Genomic DNA, 18,117 nt, shown 5'->3' with positions numbered 1-18,117 from the left:
AAGGGCCTTGGGTTTACAGTCTTAGAAATTATGCATGAAAGGATCTTGGGTTTACAGTTTTAGGAATAACGTGAAACATTTCTAGTCTCCAGATGGAGGAGTGGGGTGGGGATTTGATTTTGTTTAAGCAAAAACAATGTCTTCCAGAGAGAGTCCCCCAAACCATGCTTGCTATTTATAGGAAGGTGATTGAGGAGGCACCAGTTGGCTAGCGTTTTTTCTATTGAAATGCAGTGTGGAAGTCAAGGGGGAGGTGATCCTAGATGCTTGGATCTCCTTCCTCAATTAGAGTGAACTGGCAACCAAAAGAATGGGAAAATATTTTTGCAATCTACCCATCTGACAAAGGGCCAATATCCAAAATCTACAAAGAACTAAAGCAGATTTACAAGAAAAAAACAAACCCATCAAAAAGTGGACAAAGGATATGAACAGATACTTTTCTTTTTTTCCTTTTTTCTTTTTTTTAAGACAGAGTTTCGCTCTTGTTACCCAGGCTGGAGTGCAATGGCGCGATCTCAGCTCACTGCAACCTCCACCTCCTGGGTTCAGGCAATTCTCCTGCCTCAGCCTCCTGAGTAGCTGGGATTACAGGCACGCGCCACCATGCCCAGCTAATTTTTTGTATTTTTAGTAGAGACGGTGTTTCACCATATTGACCAGGTTGGTCTCAATCTCTTGACCTCGTGATCCACCCGCCTTGGCCCCCCAAAGTGCTGGGATTACAGGCTTGAGCCACTGCGCCCGGCCTGAACAGATACTTTTCAAAAGAAGACATTTATGAGGCCAAGAAACATATGAAAAAATGCTTATCATCACTGGTCATTAGAGAAATGCAAATCAAAACTACATTGAGATACCGTCTCACTGGCGATCATTAAAAAATCTGGAGACAACAGATGCAAGAGAGGATGTAGAGAAATAGGAACACTTTTACCCTGTTGGTGGGAGTAGAAATTACTTCAACCATTGTGGAAGACAGTGCGGCGATTCCTCAAGGATCTAGAAATAGAAATTCCATTTGATCCAGCAATCCCATTACTGGGTATATATCCAAATGATTATAAATCATTCTATTACAAAGACATATAGACGCATATGTTCATTGCAGCACTGTTTACAATAGCAAAGACCTGGAACCAACCCTAGTGCCCATCAATGATAGACTGGACAAGGAAAATGTGGCACATATATACCACGGAATACTATGCAGCCATAAAAAAACGATGAGTTTGTGTCCTTTGTAGGGACATGGATAAATCTGGAAACCATCATTCTCAGCAAACTGATGCAAGAACACAAAATCAGACACCACATGTTCTCACTCATAGGCAGATGTTGAACAATGAGAACACATGGACACAGGGAGGGGAGCATCACAGACTGGAGTCTGTTGGGGACGACTAGGAGAGAGACAGCAGGAGGGAGGTTGAGGAGGGATAACATGGGGAGAAATGCCAGATATAGGTGACGGGGAGATGGAGGCAGCAAACCACATTGCTATGTATGTACCTATTCAACAACCCTGCATAATCTGCACATGTACCCCAGAACCTAAAGTACAAAGAAAAAAAGAAAAAGATCATACTACCAGAATGGCTAGAAATTTCCAGAACCCTGATGAAGAAACTAATGGGTTCTTGAGCTGCTAACCAAAATCAAGCAGAACAAAAATTAATTACATGGGATTGAATAAACTGATGAAGAAAAATTATGGGTTTTAACAGCATTTTTATTTGAAATATTGCAGGTTTTTTGTGTTCCAGATTTAAGACAACTCTTTCTTTTAGGCTATCTATAACTTACAGCAATTTGGCAAAGTATACTTTTGTGAACAAAAATTGAAACATTAACTTTCAGTACCTACCTGTCCCTCCAGAATTTAGAATATGCATGAAAATTCTTATTTTTATGGAAATATTGTTATTTTTATGTTACTTTCATAGTTAAGTTCAATAAGAATCTGCTCTTTTCTCAGGATAAAATTGGAAATATTAGTTATGTTTTATACTGGAATACCATATTTGACAAGTACATAGAATGAGTCTATAGGTACTGTAGACAAGGTCTGAAGTATGCTTTGGTTTGGCTTCATAACCTCAAGCGTTTGTTAATAATCCAATCTGATGGATTTTATTTCCTATCAAAAGTTCCAGCAAGGCAACCCTTAATAGAGACTATGTGGTCAATTATTATTCTTGCTGTACTTGTGTAAACAAACAGCCCAAGTTTGATGAGGCCAAACTTATTTTGCAAACAAATTAGTTTTACTCTGGTTATCTTTGGTAGAAATAGGGGTGACTGTAGAGCAGGTGTCCCCAATATCCAGTTCCCCTGTTAGGAACCAGGCCACACAGCAGGAAGTGAGCAGCAGACAAGCAAGCATTACTGCCTGATCTCCGCCTCCTGTCAATCAGCAGCTGGATTAAATTCTCATAGGAGGCCAGGTGCCATGGTTCACACCTATAATCCCAGCACTTTGGAATGCCATGGTTGATGGATCACTTGAGGTCAGGAGTTCAAGACCAACTTGGCCAACATGGTAAAAACTTGTCTTTACTAAAAATGCAAAAAATTAGCTGGTTGTGGGGGCACACACCTATAATCTCAGCGATTTAGGAGGCTGAGGCATGAGAATTGCTTGAACCTGGGAGGCAGAGGTTGCAGTGAGCCAAGATTGCACCTCTGCACTTCAGCTTGGGTGACAGAGTGAGACTCTGTCTCAAAAAAAACCACAAAAACTCATAGAAGTGGGAACCCTATTGTGAACTTCACATGCGTGGGATCTAGGTTTTGTGCTCATGGAATCTAATGCCTGATGATCTGAAGTAGAACAGTTTACAGTTTCATTCAGAAACTATCCCCTCCATCCCCACCCTGGTCTATGGAAAAATTGGGACCACTGCTATTGAGAGAAAAACTATGTTTCTGAGAAAAGCTAGAGTATACCTGTTATTTGATTATACCCCTGTTCATTGTTCTCAAGTTTTTATTATCTACCTGTAGACTAGACTAGATTCTGAATTCTTCTAGTGTCCTTCAATATCTGGCTACAACTCTCTAACTAAAAATAAGAACTACATCAACGAATGGATAAAATAGCCAGTTAACATCAAATGGCAGTAATCCTAAATTTAAGTTGACTATATCCCCTAATCAAAAGATACAGCCAAAACCTGACGGTATGCTACATCCAGATCACTACATCACTTCACATCCAAAGATACACAAAGACTTAAAACAAAGTGATGGAGAAAGATTTACCAATCAAATGAAGAGCAAAAATAAATAAATAAATAAAAAGCAGGAGTTGCAATTCTTGCATCTGATAAAATAGATTTCAAAGCAACAAAGATATAGTGGTAAAAGGATCAATGCAACAATAAGAGCTAACGATCCTAACACCCAGATGCATAAGACTCATAAAGAGATTTAGACTCAGCGAGACAGAAAATTAATAAGGATATCCAGGACTTGAACTCAGATCTGGAACAAGTAAACTCAATAAATATTTATAGAGCTCTCCACTTTAAATACACAAAATATACATTCCCCACCTTAAATATACAAAATATTGATCAGCCATTATTAATACCCATTTTTAGAATAAAGCTACATTCCCGTTCTCTCTCCCTCTTTTTCTTCCTCTTCTTCACTTCTTTTTTTTTTTTTTTTAAAAAAAAAAAAGAACTACTACCAGGCACAGTAGCTCATGCCAGTAATTCCTGCACTTTTGGAGGCCAAGGCAGGCAGATCACAATGTCAGGAGTTCCAGACCAGCCTGGTCAACATGGCAAAACCCCATCTCTACTAAAAAAACAAAAAACAAAAACAACAACAACAAAAATAATGAATCTATTCCTGAAACCCTATAAGCTGAAAATGCACAACTCAATGTTAATTTCAAAGGACAAGTCTCATTATTGATGTGTGGGCCACATGGAGATTTCCCTAAAATGCCTGATGCCATAACCAGAGACAATCAAACCGCAAGTCAAGATGAGAAGTTGGGCCAGGCATGGTGGCTACACCTGTAGTCTCAGAACTCTAGGAGGCTAAGACAGGCAAATCACTTGAGTTCAGGAGTTTGAGACCAGCCTGGCCAACATGGTGAAATCCCATCTCTACCAAAACTACAAAAAAATTTGCGAGGCATGGTGGCGCATACCTGTAGTCCCAACTACTCAGAAGGCTGAGGCAGGAGAATTGCTTGAACCCCAGAGGTAGAGTTGCAGTGAGCTGAGATCGTGCCACTGCACTTCAGCCTGGGCAACAGAGCAAGACTCCACCTCAAAAAAAAAAGATGGGAAATTGATGACTTCATGTTGTAGACAGCCTTTTCTATGATAGTGGAACAAGACTCTCTATTATAATGAGACTCTTATCCCTCTCATTTTTTCCTTGTTTATGCCTACCGTTTTGGCTTGACAGAATAATGCTATAGATAGAATTTCATAATCAGTAGCTTCTGCAGGTAAGTTGGTAAAATGTTGAATCTGGGGCTGGGCATGGTGGCTGACACTTATAATCCCAGCACTTTGGGAGACGGAAGTAGGTGGGTGGATCACTTGAGGTCAGGAGTTAAGAGACCAGCATGGACCAACATGGTGAAATACTGTCTCTACTAAAAATACAAAAATTAGCTAGGCATGGTGACACGTGTCTGTAATCCCTGCTCAGGAGGCTGAGGCAGGAGAATCACTTGAACCTCGGAGGTGGAGGTGGCAGTACGCTGAGATCAAGCCACTGCACTCCAGCCTGGATGAGAGAAAGAGACTCTCTCAAAAAAAAAAAAAAGTTGAACCTGTCCCACCAAACTAAATCTGTACATGATCTAAGGAATCCTGTAGTCCACCCAGTGGGTAACTTTAGCAACATCCCTGATGCAACTATTGTTCAAATTGTACTCTTGGTCTGTTTTATAAAGTAAAACTTCTAGTGCTCAGCTTCAGCAGCACGTATACTAAGAAAATTGGAACGATGCAGAGAAGGTTGGCATGGCCCCTGTACAAGGATGACATGCAAATTTGTGAAATATTCCATGTTAAAAAAAGTCTTCCATATCCACTTGTTCTCACTTCCTGCCTTAATTTATCTTAGTCATGGGATGCTAGATTACCTACTAGCTGAACAGAAAGGAGTCTATGTAGTTGCTGACACTTCTTGTTGCACACAGGTAAATATATCAGGTATTGTAGAGACTCGGTTATTAAAAATTAACACCTACTTGGTTAAAACAGGTAGACTCTTCATCTGGCTCATTTTTAGATCTGTTTGATTTTAGTTGCTTTAGTTCATGGGGACTCTGGGTAAGAAGCATTTTCCAAATTCTTGGTATTATCCTCTTGATGGTCACAATCAGGAGGATGATGATAAGTCTTCCTGGTACACAGTAGCCTCTCAAAAGGTCTTTTTTTTTTTTTTTTTTTTTTTTTTGAGACAGAGTTTCACTCTTGTTGCCCAGGCTGGAGTGCAATGGCGATATCTTGGCTCACTGCAACCTATGCCTCCTCCTGCCTCAGCCTCCTGAGTAGCTGGGGTTACAGGCATGCACCACCATGCTCAGCTAACTTTGTATTTTTAGTAGAGATGGGGTTTCTTCATGTTGGTCAGGCTGGTCTCAAACTCCCCGCCTCAGGTGATCCACTGGCCTCAGTCTCCGAAAATGGTGGGATTGCAGGCATGAGCCACTGCGCCTAGCCAAAAAAGTTGTTTTATCTTGCATGATGAAGTCCCCTTTGCCTTAACCTTTAGAGGGAAAGTAGCTTTGAAATGACCAATCTGCTTTTTGTTCTGTTTCTGCTTTCCTCAGACCTTTTTCTTTTTTTTTTTTTGAGGCGGAGTCTCACTCTGTCACTCAGGCTGGAGTGCAGTGCCACAATCTTGGCTCACTGCAGCCTCCACTTCCTGATTCAAGTGATTCTGCTGCTTCAGCTTTTCAAGTAGCTGGGATTACAGAGACATGCCACCACACCCAGCTAGTTTTTTCATTTTTAGTAAAGATGGGGTTTCATCATGTTGGCCAGGCTGATCTCGAACTTCTGACTCAAGTGATCCACCCTCCCTGGCCTCCCAAAGTGCTGGGGATACAGGCATGAGCCACCACACCCGGCCCCTTCAGCTTATTTCTCTCTATAAAACCAAACTCCTTTGCTCAGCTCATTGGAGCAAAAAAGTTTGGTTTTATAGAATGAATCACAAACACACACACAAAAACAATTAAGATCTTTAAATTTGTTGTACTTTTCACTTTTTAAAGAAGTAACACGGCCGGGCGCGGTGGCTCAAGCCTGTAATCCCAGCACTTTGGGAGGCTGAGGTGGGCGGATCATGAGGTCAAGAGATTGAGACCAACCTGGTCAATATGGTGAAACCCCGTCTCTACTAAAAATACAAAAAATTAGCTGGGCGTGGTGGCGTGTGCCTGTAATCCCAGCTACTCAGGAGGCTGAGGCAGGAGAATTGCCTGAACCCAGGAGGCGGAGGTTGCAGTGAGCCGAGATCGCGCCATTGCAATCCAGCCTGGGTAACAAGAGCGAAACTTCGTCTCAAAAAAAAAAAAAAAAAAAAAAAGATATTAAAACAAAAAGCTTTAATTTTTACTCAGAGGAGTTTACATAGAGTATAAAGGAGAAAAGAAACTAACTTTGAACAATTATTCATTTATCTAACAAACATTTATTAAGTGCTTTCTGTGTTCCAGGCACTGTGCTGTGCCCTATGAATTCAAGGATATAATGTTTTGACATTAAATGTCGAAGTATTGTTTAAATACAGGCATACCTCATTTTATTTTGTGTCACTCCTTCAGTAAAAATTAATGTGTGTTCTGACTGCTCCTTTGGCCACTTCTCTGTCGCCCTCTCCTCAAGCCTCCTTATTTCCTACAATACAGTGATATTGAAATTAGGCCAGTGGTCTCTAAATGTTCAAATGAAAGGAAGAATCATACATCTCTTACTTTAAAGCAAAAGCTAGAAATAATTAAGCTTAATGAGGAAGGGGGCATGTCAAAAGCTGAGACAGGCTGAAAGCTAAGCCTCTTGCATCAGTTAGCCAAGTTATGAATACAAAGGTAAAGTTCTTGAAGAAAATTAGACGTGATACTCCAGGCTGAGCATAGTGGCTCACGCCTGTAATTCTAGCACTTTGGGAAGCCAAGGAGGGTGGATCACGAAGTCAGGAGTTCAAGACCAGCCTCGCCAACATGATGAAACCCCATCTCTACTAAAAATACCAAAAAAAAAAAAAAAAAAAATGGGCATATTGGCAAGCACCTGTAATTCCTGCTACTTGGTAGGTTGAGACAGGAGAATTGCATGAACCTGGGAGGCAGAGGTTGCATTGACCTGAGATCGTGCCACTGCACTCCAGTCACAACAAGACTGAAACTCCATCTCAAAAGAAAAAAGAAGGGTTATCCAGTAAACATACGAATGATTTAAAAAAAAAAAAAGCAAAACAGCTTTATTGTTGATATGGGGAAAGTTTGAGTGGGCTGGATAGAAGAACAAACCAGTTACAACATTCCCTTAAGCCAAAGCCTAATCCAGAGGAAGGCCCTAACTCTCTTCAATTCTATAAAGGCTAAGAGAGATTGGAAAGCTGCAGAGGAAAAGTTTGAAGCTAGGCACAGTTTGGTTCATGAGGCTTAAGGAAGGAAGCTGTCTCCATCATGTGAAAGTGCAAGGTTAAGCAGCAAGTGCTGATGGGAAGCTGTAGCAAGTTATCCAGAAGATTTAACATAATCAATGAAGATGAACCCACTAAACAGATTTTCACTGTAGATGAAACAGTCTTATATGGGAAGCAGATAACATCAGGACTTTCATTGCTAGAAATGAGAAGTTACTGCCTGACTTCAAAGCTTCCAAGGGCATGCTGACTCTCTTGTTAGGGGCTAATGCAGCTGGTCATTTTAAGTTGAAGCCAATGTTTAATTACCATTCTGAAAATCCTAGGGCTGTGAAGAATTATGTTAAATGTATTCTGCCTGTGCTCTATAAATTGAGCTGCAAAGATTGAATGACAGCACATCTGTTTATAGCATGGCTTACTGAATATTTTAAGCCCACTGTTGAAATCTGTTGCTCAGGAAAAAAATTTTCTTTCCAAATGTTACTGCTCCTTAACAATTCACCTGGTTACCCAACAGCTCTAATGGAGATGTACAAGGAGATGAATGTTGTTTTCATGCCTGCTAACACAATACTTATTCTACAGCTCATGGATCAAGGAGTAATTTAGATTTTCAAGTCTTAGTATTTAAGAAATACATCTTAAATACTATAAACAGTGATTCCTCTGATGGATCTGTGCAAAGTACATTAAAAACCTTCCGGAAAGGATCCACAATCTAGGTGCCTTTAGCAACATTTGTGATTCATGGGAGGAGGTCAAAATATCAATATTAGCAGGAATTTGGAAGAAGTTGATTCCAAACCTTTATGGAAAATTTTGAAGGGATTAAGTCTTTAGTGAAGCAAGTAACTGCAAAGATGGTGGAAACAGCAAGAGAACTAGAATTAGAAGTGGAGCCTGAAGATGTGAATGAATTGCTGCAACCTCATGATCAAACTTGAATGGGTGAGTAGTTTCTTAAAGATGAGCAAAGAGTGGTTTTTGGAGGATTCTATTTCAATAAACTACAGCCTCTGGTGAAGATGCTGTGAACATTGTTGAAATGACAATAAAGGATTTCGATTGTTACATATACAAATAAATAAACAGAAAAAATGGAATATTACATAAACTCAGTTGAAAAAGCAGTGGTAGAGTTTGAAAGGATTGACTCCAATTTTGAAAGAAATTCCCTGGTATGTAAAATGCTATCAAACAGCATGGCATAAAGGACAGATATTTCATGAATGAAAAAGAATCAATGTAGCTGACTTCATTGTTGCCCTATCTTAAGAAATTGTCACACCCCAACCTTCAGTAACCACCATTCTGATCAGTCAGCAGCCATGAACCTCAAGACAAGACCCTACCAGCAAAAAAGATTATGACTCACTGAAGGGTCAGGTAATTGTTAGCATTTCTTAGCAATAAACTATTTTTTAATGAAGGTACTTTTTTATACATATGCTATTGTACACTTAATAAGCCACAGTATAGTATAAACATAACTTTAATATGTGCTGGGAAACAAAAAATGTGTGTAGCTCACTTTATTGTGATATTCACTTTATTGCAATATTCACTTTAATGCAGTGGTCTGGAACCAAACCTGCAGTGTCTTCATCGTATGCCTATATAGGTATGTCTAGATTTAACTTATGAAACACCAGGTTTTAAAAATTGTGTTATTGTTTGGGCATGGTGGCTCATACCTGTAATTCCAGCACTTTAGGAAGCTGAGGTGGGCGGATCACCTGAGGTCAGGAATTTGAGACCAGCCTGACCAACATGGTGAAACCCCATCTCTTCTAAAAATACAAAATTAGCCGGGCATGGTGGCAGGTGCCTGTAATCCCAGCTACTTGGGAGACTGAGGTGGGATTACACCTGTAATCCCAGCACTTTGGGAGAATTGCTTGAACCTGGGAGGCGGAGATTACAGTGAACTGAGATCACACCATTGCACTCCAGTCTGGGCAACAAGAGCAAAACTCCATCTAAAAAAAAAAAATTGTGGGCCCTGACAGAGTCTCCTGTCAAGGATCACAGGGACGCTAAGATTGCTATGTGGACCTTCGCTGACCATGCCATCCTGGGTGGTACTTTCTGCTGCTGCCACAGTGGCCCACTCTCTGAAGAATGCAGCCTTCCTAGGTCCAGGGGTATTGCAATCAACAAGGACCTTTCACATAGGGCAGCCACACCTTGCCCCCGTCCTGAATATGGAGGAAAAGTTAATCATGGACTGATTCCTGAGGAATTCTTCCAATATCTTTAACCTAAAACTGGTGTAACAGGACCCTATGTGCTTGGAACTGGCTTATCTTGAATGCTTTATCCAAAGAAATATATGTGATTACCAAAGAGACCTTCACTACCCTATCAGTAGTAGGTTTATTTATCTATGGAGTTAAAAAAAATAAGGTCATTCCATTGCAGAATTTGCTGATAAACTCAATGAGCAAAAACTTGCCCAACTAGAAAAGGTGAAGCAGGCTTTCATCAAAGAAATCTAGGATGCAGTTGATTGTAGAAGGCACAGCATGCACTGGTTCAGAAGCACCATTACCTTTTTGATGTGCAGAGGCATAACACTGCCATAGCTTTGGAGGTTGCTTACTGGGAACGACTGCATAGAGTATATAAAAAAGTAAAGAATTGCTTGGACTATCATATATCTGTGCAGAACATGATGCGTTGAAAGAAACAAGAGCACATGATAAATTGGGTGGAGAAGCATGTGGTGCAGAGCATCTCTGCACAGCAGGAAAAGGAGACAATTGCCAAGTGCATTGCTAACCTAAAGGCTGGCAAAGAAGGCTCAAGCACAGCCAGTTATGTAAATGTACCTATTCCAATTGAGACAGCTAGAAGCAGTTGACTGACTAAATGGAAATTCGTCTATTTGACAAAATTTTTCTGTATTGGTGTCTACTGAAGTTATGGTTTACCTCTCCTAAAAGTGAAAAGTTTGTTTTAAATAGTGAGAGAACAAAATCTCTATTGCTCAGTCAGATAGTTCTCATCTTTCTTACTCTGCATTTGAGTTGTTCCATGATCGCTTCTGTATAAGCAGTTTGCCTTTATAAAAACTTGCTGCCTGACTAAAGATTACCAGGCTATAGTTTAAATTTGTAATTAATTCTACCATCTTGCAATAAAGTGACAACTGAATGGAAAAAGTTGTGTTCTTATTATTTTTACCTTATTTATTTTTGAGACAGTCTTACTCTTTCACCTAGGCTGGAGTACAGTGGCTCAGTCTTGGCTCACTGCAACCTCCGCCTCCCAGGTTCAAGCGATTCTTATGCCTCAGCCTCCCTAGTAGCTGAAATTACAGGTGCACGCCACCATGCCCAGCTAACTTTTGTATTTTTAGTGGAGACGGGGTTTCACCATGTTAGCCACGTTGGTCTCAAACTCCTGACCTCGTGATCTGCCCACCTCGGCCTCCCAAAGTGCTGGGATTACAGGCCTGAGCCACTGTGCCTGGCTGGTGTTATTATTGTTTTAAGCCCAGATAGCCATACTTAGCCTTCTTTAGTGCTAGTTATTTAATTATTACGGAAGTGAAAAGGCTCTCTTGGACAAAAGACTTACATTGAGAGACTATTTTTGACTATGATGGAGATGAAGAGAAGAGTAAAGATTTGTGAGATTTTTTTTTCAGAGGTAGAATCAACAGGACTTAGGGCTTGATTGAAGGGGTTCAATTGTTTGTTTCTTATTGTTTTACTCTTCTTTGGAGTTGGGTGAAGTGGATGGGGATTACTTTTCATTTCCAGGAAGTTTAGAACAAACATAGATATGGAAGCAAACCAACCCCATTTGTGTTAAATTCAATTTGTGTTAAACCAAAGAAGTCTGCCCTAGAATTATTGATTTGAGAGTTGTCAGTATAAATGAAGTTGTTGGTTTAGACGAGATTTCCTAAGATCAAGTTTAGAGTAAGAAGAGAAAAAGGCCTGGAAACCAGAACTGAGGTACTCAAGCATTTAATGCCCTGGGGAGGGCCAGGCATGGTCGCTCACACCTGTAATCCCAGCACTTTAGGAGGCTGAGGCAGGTGGATTTCTTGAGCCCAGGAGTTCGAGACCAATCTGGACAACATGGTGAAACTCTGTCTCTACAAAAAATACAAAAATTAGCCAAGTGACAGCATATGCCTGTGGTCTCAGCTACTTGGAAGGCTGAGGTGGGAGGATCACCTGAGCCCAGGAGGTGAAGGTTGCAGTGAGCCAAGATCATGCCACTGCACTCCAGCCTGGGCAACAGAGTGAGACCTTGCCCAGTAATTATTATTACTAAAATAGTAATAATAATAATTAAGGCCAGGCATATTGGCTCACACCTGTAATCCTTTGGGAGGCTGAGGTGGGCAGATTACCTGAGAACAGGAGTTCGAGACCAGCCTGGAAAACATGGCCAAACCCCATCCCTACTAAAAATACAAAAAAATAGCCAGGCATGGTTGCGGATGCCTGTAATCCGAGCTACTTGGGAGGCTGAGGCAGGGGAATTATTTGAACTTAGGAGGCGGAGGCTGCAAAGAGCTGAGATCGCACCATTGCACTCCAGCCTGAACAACAAGAGCAAAACTCCATCTTAAACAATCAAACAAACAAAACTAGAAATAATAGTGCCCTGTGGAGGACATTATTTTTGGATCAGATAGCAGAAACCAGAATAAAGCAGAGGTGAGGAAATGGAGATGGAAGTGCAAACAAATAAAAATTTGATTTTGTAAATGCAGAAAGGGATAAGGCGTAAAAAAATATAGGTCAAATGTGGATTTTGTATTACTTTGTTTGGATTAGTTTGGATTAAGTTTGGTGAGCTGAGAGCATGTTGAAGTGACGTTGAGAAGGGTTCAGTTGATGAGAAATAAGTAATGAGGAGAAATAGGCATAATTGATGTGTGGTTTCCCAGAAGGGTGGAAAAGGACAGGCATCAAAACTCAGTTCCAGAGTTTGGCTTTAAATAGGAGAGAACTCCTCCACCTTCTCTATAATAAATTAACCCTAAAACATGTTCTTTACTATAGTACTATATACAGAGTACCACTGACAGGTTGTCAGCCTTCTTCTCTGATAGTTTCTGAGGTACAGCTAGTCTAAATTGGTAGAAACACTCTAGATTTAGGGGACTGTAAAGAGAAGGAAGGAAAGAAACAATCACCTCCCATCTTTAGGAAAGAATGTTCAGAAGGAGCCCTCAGTGCTCTAAAAGCACATTATCATGAGCTAGAAGAGGAGCTGGAAGGGGATAATTGTTCTCATTAGTAATAAATAAATAGGGAACTTATTTTGTTGTCCATGCCCTTTAATTCTTAGAGATGAACATACTTTTCTTCTGATATGCAACAAAGCAGAGTTCATCTGAAAGGGTCCCACCCCACAGCCTGCTTTGCATTTGAAAGAAATGAAAAATCATGAACCCATAGATGTCATTTCATTCTTTTATCTGACAAGAAAACAGATCCACTTAGAGCCACAAATTCAAAATTTGTCTTTTGCTGCAGTGTTGTGTTTCTTAGGTTAGGTTTGTCAGTTACCCTATATTCACAATTAGCAAGTTCATGCCAACCAATTTTCATCTCTCTCCCATTGATTGTATTTGGAAAACTTCTATGACAGAATAAAATGTACCTATTTATGATGGACACATGACAGATGACTATAGCTCTAAATACTGCAACTTTTTCATTTGTTAAAATTAGCTTGTTAAAATAGGTCTCTGGGAGAGTAAGCTGATTAGTTATTGAAATGAAATGTCTGTCAAGAAATAGTAACTTCAATAAAAATGAAAAGATTAGTGCTCGTTTCGGCAGCACATATACTAAAATTGGAACGATACAGAGAAGATTAGCATGGCCCCTGCGCAAGGATGACATGCAAATTTGTGAAGCGTTCCATATGTTTTTTCAAACTATACTACAAGGCTACAGTAATCAAAACAGCATGGTACTGGTACCAAAACAGAGATATAGACCAATGGAACAAAACAGAGGCACCGGAGGCAACACAACATATCTACAACTATACAATCTTTGATAAACCTGACAAAAACAAGCAATGGGGAAAGGATTCCCTGTTTAACAAATGGTGTTGGGAAAACTGGCTAGCCATGTGCAGAAAGCAGAAACTGGACCCCTTCCTGACACCTTACACTAAAATTAACTCCAGATGGATTAAAGATTTAAACATAAGACCTGGCACGATAAAAACCCTAGAAGGAAATCTAGGCAAAACTATCCAGGACATAGGAGTAGGCAAGGACTTCATGAACAAAACACCAAAAGTATTGGCAACAAAAGCCAAAATAGACAAATGTGACCTAATGAAACTCCACAGCTTCTGCACAGCAAAAGAAACAGTCACTAGAGTGGATCAGCAACGAACAGAATGGGAAAAAATGTTTGCAGTTTACCTATCTGACAAAGGGCTGATATCCAGAATTTACAAAGAACTCAAACAGATTTACAGGAAAAAAACAAACAAGCCCATTCAAAAGTGGGAGAAGGATATGAACAGACACTTTATGAAAGAAGACATATATGAGGCCAACAATCATATGAAAAAATGCTCATCGTCACTGGTCATCAGAGAGATGCAAATCAAAACCACATTGAGATACCATCTCACGCCATTAGAATGGCGATCATTAAAAAATCTGGAGACAACAGATGCTGGAGAGGATGTGGAGAAAAAGGAACACTTTTACACTGTTGGTGGGAGTGTAAATTAATTCAACCATTGTGGAAGACAGTGTGGCGATTCCTCAAGGCCTTAGAAATAGAAATTCCATTTGACCCAGCAATCCCATTACTGGGTATATATCCAAAAGACTATAAATCATTCTACTATAAGGACACATGTACACGAATGTTCATTGCAGCACTGTTTACAATAGCAAAGACCTGGAATCAACCCAAATGCCCACTGATAATAGACTGGATTGGAAAAATGTGGCACATATACACCATGGAATATTATGCAGCAATCAGAAATGATGAGTTTGTGTCGTTTGTAGGGACATGGATGAATCTGGAGAACATCATCCTCAGCAAACTGACACAAGAACAGAAATTGAAACACCGCATATTCTCACTCATAGGCGGGTAATGGAAAATGAGAACACATGGACACAGAAAGGGGAGTACTAAACACTGGGGTCTATAGGGGGGAAAAGGGGAGGGCCAGTGGGAGGGGGAGGTGGGGAGGGATAGCCTGGGGAGAAATGCCAAACGTGGGTGAAGGAAAAAAGGAAAGCAAAGCACACTGCCATGTGTGTACCTACGCAACTGTCTTGCATGCTCTGCTCATATACCCCAAAACCTAAAATCCAATAAAAAATTTAAAAAAAAAATGAAAAGATTATTTTATATTAATAGCACATTTTTGCCCCCATGGCAAATGTTTAAAATGAACAAGACTGGCTTGGCGTGGTGGCTCACGCCTGTAATTCCAGCACTTTGGGAGGCTGTGGCGGGCAGATCACGAGGTCAGGAGATAGACACCAGCCTGGCCAACATGGTGAAACCCCATCTCTACTAAAATAAACAAAAATTAGCTGGATGTGGTGGCGCACACCTGTAGTCCCAGCTACTCGGGAGGCTGAGGCAGGAGAATTGCCTGAACCCAGGAGGCAGAGGTTGCAGTGAGCCGAGATTGTGCCACTGCACTCCAGCCCGGTGACAGAGCGAGACTCTGTCTCAAAATAATAAATAAATAAATAAAACAAGACTGGAAATGTGAACAGCGTTCCTGAGGGAGTTCTCAGAATACAATGTCAACATGATTATGATAAGGAATTGATTTACTTCAGGTAGATCAGGCAGTCACAAAACAGAATTTTCTACGAATGCTTAGTCGGTACTCCTATGTGACTAAGTGTTCACACTGAGGACATTTAGAAAGTGGAGCAATAGGCTGTGGCATCTTCTGGCCATACTTACAAAGATAAGGTGGTAGCCTTTTGTGTTTGTTGTTGTTGTTTACTATCCAGATACTGAGAAGTAGTGGCACCAACTAGTTTTTCCTCAGATGGCAAAAGATAGAGTATAACCAGAGCACAAGGTCCAGAGCATCAACTGACACACACAGATACAAAATATCCCTGAGCTCTTTGGTAATAGGCATCATTCTGAATAATCACCTCTTTTTTTTTTTGAGACAGACTTTTATTCTGTCACCCAAGATGGACTGCAGTACCACAATCTTGGCTCACTGCAACCTCCACCTCCCGGGTTCAAGCAGTTGTCATGCCTCAGTCTCCCCAGTAGCTGGGACTACAGTCATGCACCACCACACCCAGCTACAATTTGAGAGCAAAAGGGAAAGGAAGCACAATAGAAAAAGAGGGCCTGTATCACAGGAAACAAGGACATTAGAAAAAAAGGCATGAAGGAAAAGGTAAATCTGCTATGATATTTGGAATAATTTCTACCCTTCTTTAACACCATGACTTAGGAAAAACATAAGACTTTGGAGTCAGACACCTTAATAAAATCCTAGCTATGTCACTCTCTAGCTATATGGTGATATTGGTCAAGTTATTTGTCTCTCTGAGCTTTGTTTTCCTAACTTATAATAATGGAGATAATATTAAGTTCTCCCTATGTGCCAGGTATCTCACCAACTCATGTTTGGAAGAGCTAGTGAGGTACGTGACACATAGGAAGAAGCAAATAGCTCTATTTGGTAGAGCAGATAGGAAGATGATTTTGTACATGCAGAAAGGGATAAGGCAGTAAAGGAAATATAAGTAAAGTTAACACATAGCTCTAACAAATAGAAGAATCTAATAAGTGATGACTAGTATTATTTTCTTAGATATTGCTTAAAGAAAATGGTAATTGTTGTATTTGTATGTTTCCGCTCCAATTGTACCTCAATATTTATTTGTTTTAACCTGGCTTGGTTCAGAAAGAATTTAAGGCAGCTGACTCCTGGGAAAATAAATGTTCTTTAGCCAGACAAGGTGGCTCATGCCTGTAATCCCAGAACTTTGGGAGGCTGAGGTGGGCAGATCACTTGAGGTCAGGAGTTCAAGACCAGCCTGGCTAAAATGGTGAAACTCCATCTCTGCTAAAAAATACAAAAATTAGCTGGGCGTGGTGGCATGAGCCCATACTCCCAACTACTCAAGAGGCTGAGGCACAAGAATCGCTTGAACCCGGGAGGCAGAAGTTGCAGTGAACTGAGATTACACTATTGCATTACAGCCTGAGTGACAAGAGCAAAACTCCGTCTCAAAAAAAAAAAGTGGAAAAAGAAAACACTAAGCTGCAAGTTAAGCTGTGAGAGGCCTGCTGAAGCATATCCTAGGGTCTGGAGCAGAATATACCCTGCTGGTTTGAAGGACATCAAAGGAATGAGAATTATCACTGAAAGCTCTTAGAAGTGCTAATTTCTTATGTACCACATTTAATATGTACCATATTAGTTCCCCACTACATTTGAAACCAAGCTCTGTATCATGATGAAATCTTTATATCATATATGAAGATACATATGTATGTATATGTGTATATATATGTATGAAGATACATATGTATGTATATGTGTATATATATGTATCTTCATATATGATATAAAGATTTCATTTACCTATATATAGTATACATATACATATATTATATATATATATACACACACATAGGTACCTATGATACACCTACAAAATTTGTTCTATGATCTGTTTTGTTTTTTGTTTTTTGGTTTTTTTTTGAGAGAGTCGTGCTCTGTCACCCAGGCTAGAGTGCAATAGCACGATCTCAGCTCACTGCAACCTCTACCTCCCAGGTTCAACCAATTCTCCTGCCTCAGCCTCCCAAGTAGCTGGGATTACAGGTGCCTGCCACCACCCCTGATAATTTTTTTTGTATTTTTAGTAGAGATGGGGTTTCACTATGTCTGTTAGGCTGGTTTTGAACTTCTGACCTCAAGTTGTCTGCCTGCCTCGGCCTCCCAAAGTGCTGAGATTACAGGTATGACCATTCCTGGCCATGATCAGTATTAAGTAAATGTTTGTTGAATTAAAATCAGTAGACTTTTTAAATGTACATATGTTTTTACATGTGCAGGCTAAGGGACATGGAAGTTGTCCTAAAGCTGGTTTATAAATAATACCTCCCTATTTGAATAAGAAGTAATAAAAAAATGAAAAAAAGTGAATGGCATATTAGACATTGGGTAGTACTTTTTTATTTTATTTTATTTTTGAAACAAAGTCTTACTCTATCACCCAGGCTGGAGTGCAATGGTGCAACCATGACTCACTGCAGCCTCAACCTCCTGGGCTCAAGTGATTCTCCCACCTCAGCCTTCCAAGTAGGTGGGACTACAGGTGCCCACCACCATGCTTGGTTAATTTTTATATTTTGTAGAGATGGGATCTCACTCTGTTGCCCAGGCTGGTCTCAAACTTATGGGCTCAAGCAATCTCCCCACCTCAGCCTCCCAAAATGTTGGGATTACATGGTTGTGAGCCAC

The 18,117-nt window shown here is 40.3% G+C and overlaps 1 protein-coding gene, 2 non-coding genes and 1 pseudogene across 6 annotated transcripts in view; all 4 read left to right on the top strand.

Annotated features, from left to right (window-relative positions):
• Positions 1 to 18,117, top strand: part of MOB1B (MOB kinase activator 1B) — a 152,681-nt gene that overhangs the window by 23,970 nt on the left and 110,594 nt on the right. The window lies entirely within an intron of this gene.
• On the top strand, positions 4,939 to 5,049 carry LOC118152529 (U6 spliceosomal RNA). The gene has a single exon (XR_004741286.1). It is a non-coding gene; the product is annotated as a U6 spliceosomal RNA (small nuclear RNA).
• Positions 9,573 to 10,602, top strand: LOC144581815 (ATP synthase peripheral stalk subunit b, mitochondrial pseudogene; annotated as a pseudogene).
• Positions 13,436 to 13,542, top strand: LOC118152464 (U6 spliceosomal RNA). Its single transcript, XR_004741226.1, has one exon. It is a non-coding gene; the product is annotated as a U6 spliceosomal RNA (small nuclear RNA).

The sequence above is a fragment of the Callithrix jacchus genome, chromosome 3, assembly GCF_049354715.1.
Source record: "Callithrix jacchus isolate 240 chromosome 3, calJac240_pri, whole genome shotgun sequence".
NCBI lineage: Eukaryota > Metazoa > Chordata > Mammalia > Primates > Cebidae > Callithrix > Callithrix jacchus.
The sequence above is the reverse complement of the archived record's forward strand: the minus strand, read 5'-3'. Positions and strand labels throughout refer to the sequence as shown.